Genomic DNA, 13,355 nt, shown 5'->3' on the forward strand with positions numbered 1-13,355 from the left:
AAGCCAAAGCAAACTTGAGAAAGAAGAACAAGATGGAAGCATCATGTTTCCTAATTACAAACTATATTACAAAGCTATAGTAATCAACAACATAGTATTGCCATAAAAATAGACACATAGAGGGGATCCCTGGGTAGCTTAGCAGTTTGGCGCCTGCCTTCTTCAGCCCAGGGCATGATCCTGGAGTACCGGGATTGAGTCCCACATTGGGCTCCCTGCATGGAGCCTGCTTTTCCCTCTGCCTGTGTCTCTGCCTCTCTCTCTATCATGAATGAATAAATAAAACCTTAAAAGAAAAAAAGACATGAGTTTCTTATAGACAGCACATTGTTGAATCATGTTTTGTTTTTTTTTAAGATTTTATTTATTTATTTGAGAAACAGAGAGAGAGGCAGAGACACAGGCAGAGGGAAAAGCAGGCAGAGGGAGAAGCAGCTCCATGCAGGGAGCCCGACGTGGGACTCAGTCCCTGGACTCAAGGATCACGCCCTGGGCTGAAGGCGGTGCTAAGCAGCTGAGCCCCAGGCTACCCTCTTGAGTCCTGTTTTAAATTATCTCTGTCTTTTATTTAATGTTATTAGACCATTTAGGTTGAATGTAACTATATGTTAGGGCTTAAGTGTACCATTTTATTTATTGTTTTCTATTCTCTGGGGTTTTTTTGTTTGTTTTTTGTTTTCTTTTCCCTGATTTCCTGTGGTTGCTTGAAAATTTTGTAAAATTCCATTTTGATTTACCTATTTTTTTTGTTATACCTCTTTGTGTAGGTTTATACATATACATATACATATGCATATATATATATATATGTATTTAGTGGTTGCTATAGGTATACTGCATTAACTATACATAACTTCATGCTCTAAAATATTGTTATTTTACCAGTTTGTGTGAAGCTTTTCCTCCCATTATGTTCCCTTACCTTCCCTATTTATAATACCATTATCTTAAATATTTCCTCGATATACATTTAAAACCACAGGAATGTTAGAATTTTTGCTTCATCTCTTAAATATAATTGAGAAAATTCAATAGGAAAAGGAAAGCCTATTATATTTACTCATATTTTTGTTTACTATGTTCTTTCTTCCTTCTAATGCCACAAAATTCCCTCTTTTATTGCTTTCTTTTGGTTGGGAGAACTTCCTTCCTTCAGCCATTCTTTTAGAGTAAGTCTTCTGGGAGCCAGTTCTTTTCATTTTTGTTCATCTGAGAATGTCTTAATTTTCTCTTCATTCCTGAAAGATATTTTCTCCAGGTATAGCATTCAGGGTTAATGATTTTTTTTTTAAGTGTTCAAATAATATTGTGTCCCTTTTACTAGCCTCCATGTTTTTTCTGATGAGGAATCTATTGTTATTTGAAGTGTTTTCCCCAACAAGTGAAGTGAACTTTTCTCTGGCTGCCTTTGGTTTATCTTTAGTTTTTAGAAGTTTAATTATAATGTGTTTTTCAATAGGTTTATTTGGGAGTATCCTGTCTAGGGTTCATTTAGATTCTTTAACATGTAAATTTATGTTCTTACAAAATTTGTATAGTTTTCATTCATTATTTTTACAAATGCCTTTTTAGCCCCACCCCATCTCTTCTCCTTCCAAGCCTATTATCCAAAGGTGAAACCTTTTTTTCTTTTCTTAAGTAGACCCACAGATTCCCTAAAGTTCTACTAATTTTTCAGTCTATTTTCTCTATATTGTCCAAATTGGGTAATTTTTACTGATTCTTTCTACTGCCCTTCCATTCTGCTATTGAACCTACCCACTGAACTTTAATTTTGCTTATTGTGTTTTTAAGTTCTAAGATTTCCATTTGATTTTTGTTTACATCTTCTTTGCTAAGAATTTTCATTTCCTTGCCGAGGCCTTCTGTTTTTTTCATTTTTTTTTTTTTTTTGTTCTTTGAAACATTTTTACAATAGCATTTTTTTAAAAAAACTCAATTTTAACATCTTTCTCATTTTGATGTTGACATCTATTCATTGTCTTTTTTCATTCAGTTTGAGATCTTTCTGGTTCTTGGCATGCTGAGTGATTTGGAGTTGAAACTTCCTAAGATTTGGGCAGCCCGGGTGGCTCAGCGGTTTAGCACCACCTTCAGCCCAGAGGATGATCCTGGAGACCTGGGATCGAGTCCCACATCAGGCTCCCTGCATGGAGCCTGCTTCTCCCTCTGCCTGTGCCTCTGCCTCTCTCTTTCTCTCCTCTCTGTGTTTCTCATTAATAAATAAATAAAATCTTAAAAAAAATTTCCTAAGATTTGGATCATATTTAAACCTTTTGTTTTAACTGGCTTTCTCGGACATCTCTCTGGCAGGGGAGGTAGAAGTTGTGCTTGGCCAGCATTGCCATCCAAGGTCAGGATACCATGGGCAGAGAGGGCAGTTCCAGTTTCCCATCTGGTCTCCACTCACAGTGCTGTGGGATTGCCTCATTACTGCTGGATGATGACATAAATCCTGACTTTCTCCTAGGCCTCCTCTGACAGCACCCAAGTGTGGGGGAGCAGGGGTGCTTCTTTACTGCCAGATGAGAATGGAAGTCCAAACTCCCTATTTATTCTGCTCTGACACTCTGTGTATGTTAGTGGGTGATATTTACTAACAGCTGGCAGGAACTAAAGTCTTCACTCCTATTTAGCTTGCTCCACCATCCCAGTGGAGGTGTTGGGCATCTTATTACAGCTTCACGAGAGTTAAAGTCTAGATTCCCCCACTTGGCCTTTGCTGGTATGGGTGGTGGTAGAGCCAGTTTTTTCTGTGGTGTTTGCTACAGTAATGCAGTTATTTTCTGGAGGTTTCCATCTTGTGAGGCTGCCCCTTTCATATTACTTTGGCTAGTAAGATCTGGTTTTGGTTCAGATATTTTTTTGTCCTTATCCATTGGCTCTTTCAGGTTTCTGGCTTTTCCAGCTCCAAGGCTGGGATATTTGAGACAGGAAGAAAACCCAAGGACTTCATGTTCCTTGTATCATTACTTGTGTCCTAGTTTGATTGCCTTTTCAGAATTAACTGATATTTGTTTTGTATATAATGTCCAGAATTTTTGGTTGTACCTAGCAGGAAATATGTGCATCTACTGTCTTCCCTTAAGTAGATCACGTTTTGCAATTTGCTAAAATCTTTCAGGAAAAATACATATGTATATGTCAGTCTGTATGTATATGGAAAAAATCATTTATCTTTTAAGTGAGCCATTCGTCCTTGATTTGGCCAGTATCAAGAGACAACAAGTTTTATTTCTAAAGAGTCATACAAATATTTTAGACTTTGAAAGCCATACTATGAATTTTTCATTTCTTCCTTGGTTCCTTCTACTTTACCAGTATCATGAGTATCATGTTCAGTCTTACACAAGCTAAAAACCAAGCTAGCAGTTTCATCTATAATAAAGTAAGCTAAAGTTTGCTAACACCATTTCTCCTTTTTGAAGTATGTTGCAAAAAAACTGAGAAGGAAAAGCATTGAAACCATAATGGCCATAGAATGTGCCTTGACTGTGAGATTGGGTTTGTATATGGAATCTTGAGACTTGCTAAGTCTGTATGAAGCTTTGCTCTCTTTCCATCTCTTTTATCTGGCTTTATTCTTTTACAAATAGAGTTTGTAGACCAATCTCTTCTCCACTAGACACCATACTAGTAAACCTGCAAGATCTCAAACTCTGGCTTCCCTAAACTAAACTCTGTTTAGTTCCTAAGTAGGGACTAACTTCTTAGGATTCTATTGCCACTATTTGAAATATATATTATTTGTTTGTTTTCTAACCCAGCTTTATTGTTTTTATTCATATTGACACTAAAAAAATGTGTTATGCTTTTTAGATTATCATCCCAAACCTTGACAGTTCTTATGTTTGTCAATTACTTTAATATTCTATATATTTTTAAATGGTTGCTTGGTTGGCAGTCTCTGGACACAACACTTCACACTAAGTAAGGCTGACAGTTAAGTGATGTGGAAGCCATTATCTCACCTTTGCGCTTGCAGGCTGGGGCCTCTTGCCTTTTCCTATTTCATAATAAATAGCATTAGCATTCTGGAACTTTTTAACACCTATTGAGGACAGGATTTTTATAATCCTCTATAAGAGAGGATTTTTTAAATGAATGACTAAAACCTAATAAACATAACATACAAAAAAGAGAACTATGCATCAATCTTACATTTGAATCTTGAGTCATAAATGTCGAATAAAATACCAACAAACCAAATTGAACATTACAATAAAATCACTTACCATGACCCAATATGATTTATTCCATTTTAGAAAATCTGTTGTTATAATTCATAATATTAATTGGTCCAATAAGAAAACATGATAATCTCACTAGGTGCTGAAAAGTTTTAATAAAATTCAGATTATTTGAGATTTATTCTGCAGTAACTAGGAATAGAAAGATAAATCTTTTAAATAATAAAGAATAGCTATCTTAAACCAACCACCTTTCTTCTTTTATTTTATTTTATTTTATTTTTTTTTATGATAGTCACAGAGAGAGAGAGAGAGAGAGAGAGGCAGAGACACAGGCAGAGGGAGAAGCAGGCTCCATGCACCGGGAGCCCGACGTGGGATTCGATCCCGGGTCTCCAGGATCGCGCCCTGGGCCAAAGGCAGGCGCCAAACCATTGCGCCACCCAGGGATCCCACCTTTCTTCTTTTAGAGGAAATTGGGAATAAGGCCATCATGCCATGCCCATTATTATACAATTACTCTGAAAATTCTAGATAGTGCAGTAATATTAAACTATAAAGAAGAGGTATAATTGCAAAGTCATGATTTACAGATATAATTAATTTAGATATAATGTAATTTTTGATCTAGAAAATTCAAGAGCATCAACTTTTAAAGAACTGATTGTACTGATCAGATACTTGGTGAGTACGTAAAACATTTCTATGAACCAAGAAAAACTAAGTAAATGTGCTAATTCTTTAAAAAATTTCTCTCATGATAGTACCAGAAAACAAAGTATTTGGAAAAACCCTAAGAAGAAATATCGAAGGTCTACAATAAAACTGTAACTCTTCAGAGAAATATAGATTACTTACATACATTAACAATATATCATGTTTCTGAATAAAGAAACTGACTATTGAAAAACTGCAGGTATTCCAAAATTAATTCCGAACTTTCATGCAATCTCAGTCAGAATGCCAGTAGATTTTTATTTGCGTCTCAATAAAATTATCTGTTAGTGCTTTTGAAAGTATAAACAGGCAAGACTTGCTGAGATAATTTTTCAACTTGGCATTGAGTGGGTACTTTACTACACAACATTTTATCATGGAAGATTTCTAACCTACAGAAAACATTTAAACATATAATACAACAAATATATAAACATTCTCACTAGATTAAACAGTTGCCAACATTTTATAATATCGCTCTACCCAGAGTAAAGTTTAAGTAAAAATGAATGAACTGTGAGGTCTTTTTTAAAAGTGATATCGGCTACAGACCTATTTCTTTCCTTTTCCTTAAAACATTACTCCTCAAAAGAATTGTCCCTCTGTCCTTAATATTATCAGTTTGTGTGTATGTAGGTACACATATACATGCTCTCTCTTTAACTTCTTATTATAAAAAATTTCAAGTATATGCAAACATAGAAAGAATAGAATAACAAACACATAACCAACCATCAGGTAGCTTCAACTCTTGGCCAAACTAGTTTTATATCTTGCCCCACAACCTCATCAGATTATTTTGAAGCAAATTTTAGACATCATGTTATTTCATTTATACATATTTCAGTATATATTTCCACAATATAAGGCCTTTTTTATTTTTAAAGATTATATTTGAGAGAGAGAAAGAGCACAAGCAGGGGGAGAGGCAGAGGGAGAGAGAGAGAAGACGACTCCCTACTGAGCAGGGAGCTGATGCTAGGTGGGTTTCCATCCCAGGCCCCCAGAATCATGACCTGAGCCTAAGACAGCTACTTAACCCATTGAATCCCCCAGGCATCCCTTCTTTTTTAAAGCATAGTATTATCAGGCCTGAAAAAATTAGCAAAAATTCTCTAATATAAAATTTCCAATCCATGTAAGTTCCCTGATTATCTCATTTTAAAAAAATCATGTTACAAGTAAGACCTATTTACATTGCAATTTGTTGATGTATCTCATAAGACTTTCTTTATGTATCGGTTTCTCTTCCATCTCCTTTTGTTACCTCCTTCTATTTTCGGAAGAAACAGGACCATTTATCCTACAGTGTTTCCTTTCCCTGCACACTGGGGTTCGCTGATTGCATCCTGATGGTGTTCTTTGGTTTCTGAAATTTTCTGTAAATTGTGAATTACACCTAGAAGGTTGGTTAGATCAGATTTTATTTTTTGGCAAAAAATATTTATTTTTTAAAAATTTATGTCATGCGCACCTGAAAAGAATATTCTCTGTCTTCAGGATATAAAGTTACATTTATGTTAGTTAGATTTACCTCCTTAATTGTGTATCTTCTAATGCCATGTGTATATATTATTAAGTTTACACACATACACACACAGCTCTCTCTTTTTTTTTTTTTTCACACACAGCTCTCTTATGGACTTTGAAAAGTGAATTAAAATGTCATGCTACTGGGGATCCCTGGGTGGCGCAGCAGTTTGGCGCCTGCCTATGGCCCAGGGCATGATCCTGGAGACCTGGGATCGAACCCCACATTGGGCTCCCGGTGCATGGAGCCTGCTTCTCCCTCTGCCTGTGTCTCTGCTTCTCTCTCTCTCTCTCTCTCTCTCTCTCTCTGTGACTATCATAAATAGATAAATTTTTAAAAAAGTCATGCTACTAATTTTCTCTTTATTTCTCCTTATATTCTGTAGCTTTGCTATACAATGTTAATGTTATATGATATGTAGATATGCATAACTTTAGGAATTCATTATAGACTAAATATAATATACCTACATATCCTTTTTAACATTTCTAAGTGTCCTTTTTTTTGTTTAGTGCTTTTTGTTTAAGATTGTGACCACTGCTTTTCATTTTGTCATTATAAACATAGAAGAATAGATACCAAACTGTGTAAAGTATTATGTTAAAAAAAAACAGTATGTTTATATACAATGTTATAGATATAGATACAGGTATTTGAGAAACTAGAAGGAAACAGACCAAAATGTAAATAGTTTTAAACCTCTGAGTGATGGGATTATGGGCAATTTAAATTTTCTTCTTTAAAGTCTTTCCAACGTTTTTTGCAGTGAGCTTGTGTTACTTTTATGAGGCTCAAAAACCTATTATTTTTACAGAAGAAAATTGTAAAGAAAGTATGCAGTGTAGCTTGGTTTCCTTAATGTTTTCAGCATATTTTCTTGCCACAGCCTAAATAATGAGCCAGGGACAGTGCCGCACATCACCACCTCCATATTTGAATCACAACTAGCATCATACACATGACGTGACTCTTCCAGTGATAGGTTGAAATGGGAAAATTTGATTGGTAGAAATTGTTACATGAGTGAGGAAAAATTTACCAGAGTCTTTGATATGTTTTGAGGTCTGGGAGTAGAACATGGGAGGCCTCCCGAAAATCTGTCCAGCATTCACTCAGGCTCTTTTTGATTCAGAGCCAAATAACAGACCCTTCAGTTGAATTTTTCTGTCCAGACACTGGCTTAAATGAAGGTATACTTAACTTGGAAATATCATTTCAGCTTTTGGCTGGAATAGCTGTTGTAGAGGAGCTTCTTTAGATGTGAAGCCATGAGGGAGTTCTCTGAGTACATGCATTTTCACACATCTGCTAATGCAAAAGCCCCAGTGTGAGCATTAGTACTCAGGAATGTGATGTGGATTTGAGATGATCTCCCCAGGATTTTGGCAGGTCAGGACAAACATTATCTTGCTCCCATATGTTTTTGTAGGATCTTGAAAGGGAAATCATATACATTTCCTTAGACTGACATGCTGAATTTTCCCACATATACCAAAAATCCCTCTCAGCAAAAATAAATTCAGCAATATGTATATATGACATTCATATATTTAGCATCTGTTGTCAATACGACTGTATAACCTGATGGCAATTGGGAGTCACATACAGTTTGCATTTACTTTGATTTATGTTTAAATGGCTTCTCTCAGAAAACCTGGCCCACAGATAAAAACTGTGAAAGATCCCTTATTTTCAATAAGGCCTTTTTATTTGTTTCTATTCTGCATTTCCTTAGGTGCAACGTACATGGGGCTAGATTTCCTCATTTTCACTATTTTTCCATGGATAACACTATTCCCCCACATGGACACCTCCTCCCACAGTTTTGTAGTATCTGATATGTATGTGACACATTCAGTTTAAAACAACCAGGGAACCCTTGTGAGGCTAAGAAATTCAACAACAACACATACTATGTACAGAGACTGGATCCGTTTTTTTAATCACCCTTGAGCAAACCCAGTCCTGTTTCATATGGGTTTTGACAAGCAGTAGGTACTCATTTAATGTTGACTAACCTTTTTTCTAAGGCTTTTCATTCTCTAGTCCTACTGGAGAATGATATATCATCTGCCCAAGTAGCTTGCCTCCTTTTCTGTTCAAATAGATTATTAAAAGTTGAATAAAGATAGCACTCGTGTTCAGCTACTTAATGGTCTGTGTGCCAAGGAAAGCACATTGGTTGGTTCTCATTGGCATACAAGCTGATAGATTTAGTCTTACCTCATTCTGTGTCACAACTCAGCCCTTCTGTAGGACTAAACCTCATTCTGAGAAGGTAATAATCCCCCATCACTATTTGTTTTCATGTTTCGTAAATGAGTTTTCTTGCTACAATGTCACGTGCCTAATCAGATCAGTCCTCCAGTTAGTTCTTTTATCTGCTTATACCACATACTTTTCAGGCTATCAAATGTTATTTAAAACTAGTATTGTGGATTTCTCTCTCTCTCTCTCTCTCCCCCTCCCACACACACACACATAAGGAGGAAGGTCATAAATCTTTGACCTCTTTTATTTTATGCTTATTTACTCCCAGTGACTTAATATTGAGTTATTTCACTGGAAAAAGATGATTTCCACAGAGAAGCAAGAGCTAGGATTTTGCTCTATAAAGAAAACATGCAGAGGGAATTATTATCAATTTGATGTATTAACAAAAAAATTGGTCTTGGGTTCTTTTCCTGGAGTCTTGAACCACTGAGCTTTACTTCGTCTGAATTTTTCAATCCAGAGGGGTAGGTATCATAACAGTGTATCTTGTATAGTTTGTTGACTGCATTCTATTCTGGAACTGTTACATTATTTTTAAGATCTTGTGATCCACAGAAATACTGGTATTGTACCAGTTCTTATTTAATTGCCTGTTGGTACTTTGACATTAGTTCTTATTTCCACTGTTGTTTTTTAGGGGGAAAAACACGGAAAAAGTCTCAAGTTGGGTTTTCTTTCCCCCACTCATTTTCCTTGGTGAGTTATATAGTTAGTTATGTAAAAATGTTCTTCTGTTTTAAAATATGTGAGATTTTCTAGTCCTTTGAAAAAATGGTTATAGCCCATTTTCCATATATTACTCACCATTAGCGATCTGCCTGCCAAATGATCCCAGGTGTGGGATTGCAGCAGGTAATTTCCTGAGCTGTATGGTACAGATGATTTTCTGTGTTGGAAGATGCTATCGGCTCACCTGGTCTCTTAGTGACAGAGAAATCCTTTGTTTATTCATTTAGTAGGCAGATTAACCCTAATGAATATTGGCTTCCTGGAAATAGATACAGGTGACAATGGCAAAGTGAGGAGTGGGGAGAAATAAGACAAATTCCCTTTTCTTTCTTCACTTAGAAATAATGGTGGCTTTCATTGGAGAGTGTTTTAAGTCAGAAAGGAATGCAAAATATTTTAATTTAAAAGCTAGATTTAAATAATCCACCTTCCTCTTTTAGTTTTGAATGTCTTTATATTGGATATTCAGAAGAACTAATGATTTTCTAATTTTGGCAAATAAGCTAAACGTGTTTGTGTCTTTCAAATTAGACTTACATGAAAATACTTAATTAAGCACTTCATGCTGGTTTGGGCACAAGCAGTCATTTGAAGAGGAAAATGCAATACTAAGATGGCCTTGCACTGAGTTAAAATTTTATGAATTAAGAAAGTGTATCATTCCTCAATCTCTCCTAGCATACGAAAGAAAATATGCTATTCTGTGTTCATTTCTATAGTCTTTTCATACCACTTCAGTGACATATTTATCTGTTTTCTGAGGAGCAAAGATGAAGGGCTAATATAGCCATTAGAAAATTATTCAGTCATACTATAAATTGTAAAGAATTTTTAGGGCTAAGCTATTTTAAATTCTTTGCAATAACATTGGCAAAGAATTATTTATATGAATATAATTATGGATATTCGACATAATTGTCAACAGCATATGATGAAATGTTCCTGACTGCAACTCTGAAGTTTTGCTTACTGAAGGAAGGAGTACTTTACAACATTTTTCTGCAAATGCTTTTGGAGATACATTATTCCCAAGACATGAGTGTATAGACACAGATGTAAAAATCTCTTAACATTCAACCAAACTTTTCCAGATCTTAAAGCTATAATTTATTCCTCACTCTCCAAAGACTCCCAAAATGTCTTCTTTTACATAACTTTATCCGTTGGAGGAAAAGTTAAAATTCTCCTCTTCCACATGCTAAATGATGGAGATAGGCTTTTCATGATGCATTTTGTAGTTGACTATAAAAGCTCTAGGATTTCAAGGGAGAAATGAAAAAACAGAGTTAACTTCTTTGTGAAGATTTAAAATTTATGATTTCTCCTCGCTATAGGGGTGAGATTCTGCTTGAATTGTGTTATGGAGAGTCCTGAATAATGTAAGATATATATGAATCAGAGGTAGTAATAAATTCTGAATGAATCTTTGGGTTTTTACTTTAGATTACTTTATCCTTAAAACCAATGTTTCTATAACCTCTGACCGGAATACAGAAGATCCAAAGTACTTCCAAGGGTGAGAATTTTTCCTGGCCTCTGTGTGAGTAGTTTAATTCATTCTGATTGTGTGGTGCAGGATAGAATGTGATGTGAGTACATCAGAGATATATTTACAGATTCTTAATTTATATATCACCTTGCCAAAATATGAGACAATCCTTTGCTGAATTGTCAGGAGTATTTTCAAAGATATTGGAAAAAGAGAAAGCAATGTGTATGTGTTCTGTTATCTTCAGCTGAACCACTGCCTCTGTTAACTGGATTTTTCTTTCCTTTTAGTGAAAAACCAAAGGACAACAGTCATTATACGATTTTGTATTTTAAGTATTTTCATAATCCAACATAAATTGGCCCACCCAAGGATTATGTCTGTCTTATAAAGATGTGTTTACATAGTCATTGGGTGAAAGATTGCAGAAGTTGAACCACTAGTTTTGAAAGTTGAGCCAGACCAGGAAAAATCAGGATACAATTTGGCACTTATGGAGACGAAATGATTTCCTTTTTAGCTGCTGATTTCTACTGGGAAATGTATCCTTGGACTGAAAATTGCATCCGGGAAAATGTTTATGTAGTGTTTTTCAAATGACTGATTATTCTTCTAACCTTTAACATGAACTGTGTCTAATTTTGGTCTCTCTTAACTCTTTCATGCCTGGGGAACTTTTCTCTGTGGGAAAAAATATTGCTAACAAACAAAACTTTATGACTTTGGATACAATAATGGCTTATAGGGTAACAACAATGGAAAAAGGGGTAAAATTTCTTCTTGAGTTAATTTTCCAGGTGGTAGTATAATGCCCTACGGTTAACCACCCTTTATCACAGGTGCTTAAGTTTGTTTTGTTTTTTTTTTAAGATTTTATTTATTCATGAGAGACAGAGAGAGAGAGAGAGAGAGAGAGAGGCAGAGACACAGGCAGAGGGAGAAGCAGGCCCCATGCAGGGAGCCTGACGTGGGACTCGATCCCGGGTCTCCAGGATCAGGCCCTGAGCTGAAGGCAGGCGCTAAACCACTGAGCCACCTGGGCTGGTAAAGATAAAGATGCATCATTTATATTGTGATGCAATAGTTTTAATCTACTGAAACAGCTATATCTCCCCCTTTTATTCCACCACCACCTGTGAAGTAGGAGCTTCTTGACATTTTCATGGATCACCTTTGCCCTGTGAGTTCTTCACAAAGATCAGATTATATGATATTTTCTTTCTTGTTTATTTTTGTAGCTTTTCTGGCTAAGTGATTGTCTGTCAGAGATTGCAGGGGTCTTGACTTCATGCCCATTCTCCACTCAGGAACCTAGGTAACTGAAGCTTCAGCAGTGAATTATTGCAGGTGACAGTGGCGGGGAGGGGAGGGGTGGGGGGAAGACATTGGAGATCTCACGCTGGTCATTTCTCATAATTCATGGGTTAGAATTGTGCTGTCTGGTCTGATAGCCACAGCTCCCTTTGGTTATCTAAATTCAAATGAGGGAAAATGAAATAAAATTGATAATCGAGTTCCTCAGTTGCACTAGACACATTACAAATCTACCATATTGGACAACAGAAATATAGAGCATTTCTATTACCACAACAAGTTCTGTTGGAGACCACTGGACTGATGTTAAGGAGATGGGGGAAATCCAGTCTTCTTGTGTGCCCAGTGGTGAGGAAGAAGCAGATATTACCAAACTGCAATAATGTCTACTATTGTTGGCAAACTATGTGCTTGCAGCTGAGATACTTTAAATCCTTTTTATCCCCTTTGTATGTACGTATACAAAGTGAAGAGGATAAGATTGATAGAGATGTATACATACACACACACTGCTTCTAATTGCATGAAAAAGAAAACATAAGAAACATGCACTTGAAACTAACATATTTTGCCAAGGAGTCCTCATATTAGATATCCTTTTGAAGGAAGATCTGTACTGCATTCATGTGGCTCTGGAAAGAAAGACCATAATTCCCACTGAGCTCAGAAAATGTGATTAAGGAATTTGAATGTAATTACCCAAAATTTGGCTTTTCTTTTAAAGAACCCATTCATTTTAGAGATTCCTTGATACTATAAATCTGACAACTAAATCTGGTTTTTTTTGGAAGACTTCCACCAGGAATAGTGAGAACCAAGGATGAGTACATAAAAAAAAAAAGAGGCCTATACATCGAGGACAATCTGAGCAATATTATGTTTTGACTTAAATCAGATTTTATCTATGGCTGATATACAGAGGGGATATTTAGTGGAATGTGTGGGGCTTTGTTCAAGATTCATATCTTATTTGATTGGTGTACAAGCTTACTTAAATGAATGTTGGGGCAACAATAAATATACGTTCAACCGAAGCACATTGCAGTTATTTGTGAACACAGTAATAATAATAGATTTGGAATCTTTTCTCTATTTTCAAAGACAAAGTTCT

The 13,355-nt window shown here is 35.8% G+C and overlaps 1 protein-coding gene across 9 annotated transcripts in view; it reads left to right on the plus strand.

Annotated features, from left to right (window-relative positions):
• BCAS3 (BCAS3 microtubule associated cell migration factor) overlaps positions 1 to 13,355 on the plus strand; it is a 591,271-nt gene that overhangs the window by 345,719 nt on the left and 232,197 nt on the right. Inside the window, exons 24-26 of one of the 9 annotated variants that reach the window (XR_013354262.1) lie at positions 9,350 to 9,408; positions 10,885 to 10,957; positions 11,221 to 11,472. The exons of the other annotated variants lie outside the window; for them this stretch is intronic. The gene's annotated coding sequence lies outside the window, so the exon portion shown is untranslated. The remainder of the gene's footprint in view (positions 1 to 9,349; positions 9,409 to 10,884; positions 10,958 to 11,220; positions 11,473 to 13,355) is intronic. 9 annotated transcript variants of the gene reach the window in all.

Source organism: Canis aureus, chromosome 16 (genome assembly GCF_053574225.1).
Source record: "Canis aureus isolate CA01 chromosome 16, VMU_Caureus_v.1.0, whole genome shotgun sequence".
Classification (NCBI taxonomy): Eukaryota; Metazoa; Chordata; class Mammalia; order Carnivora; family Canidae; genus Canis; species Canis aureus.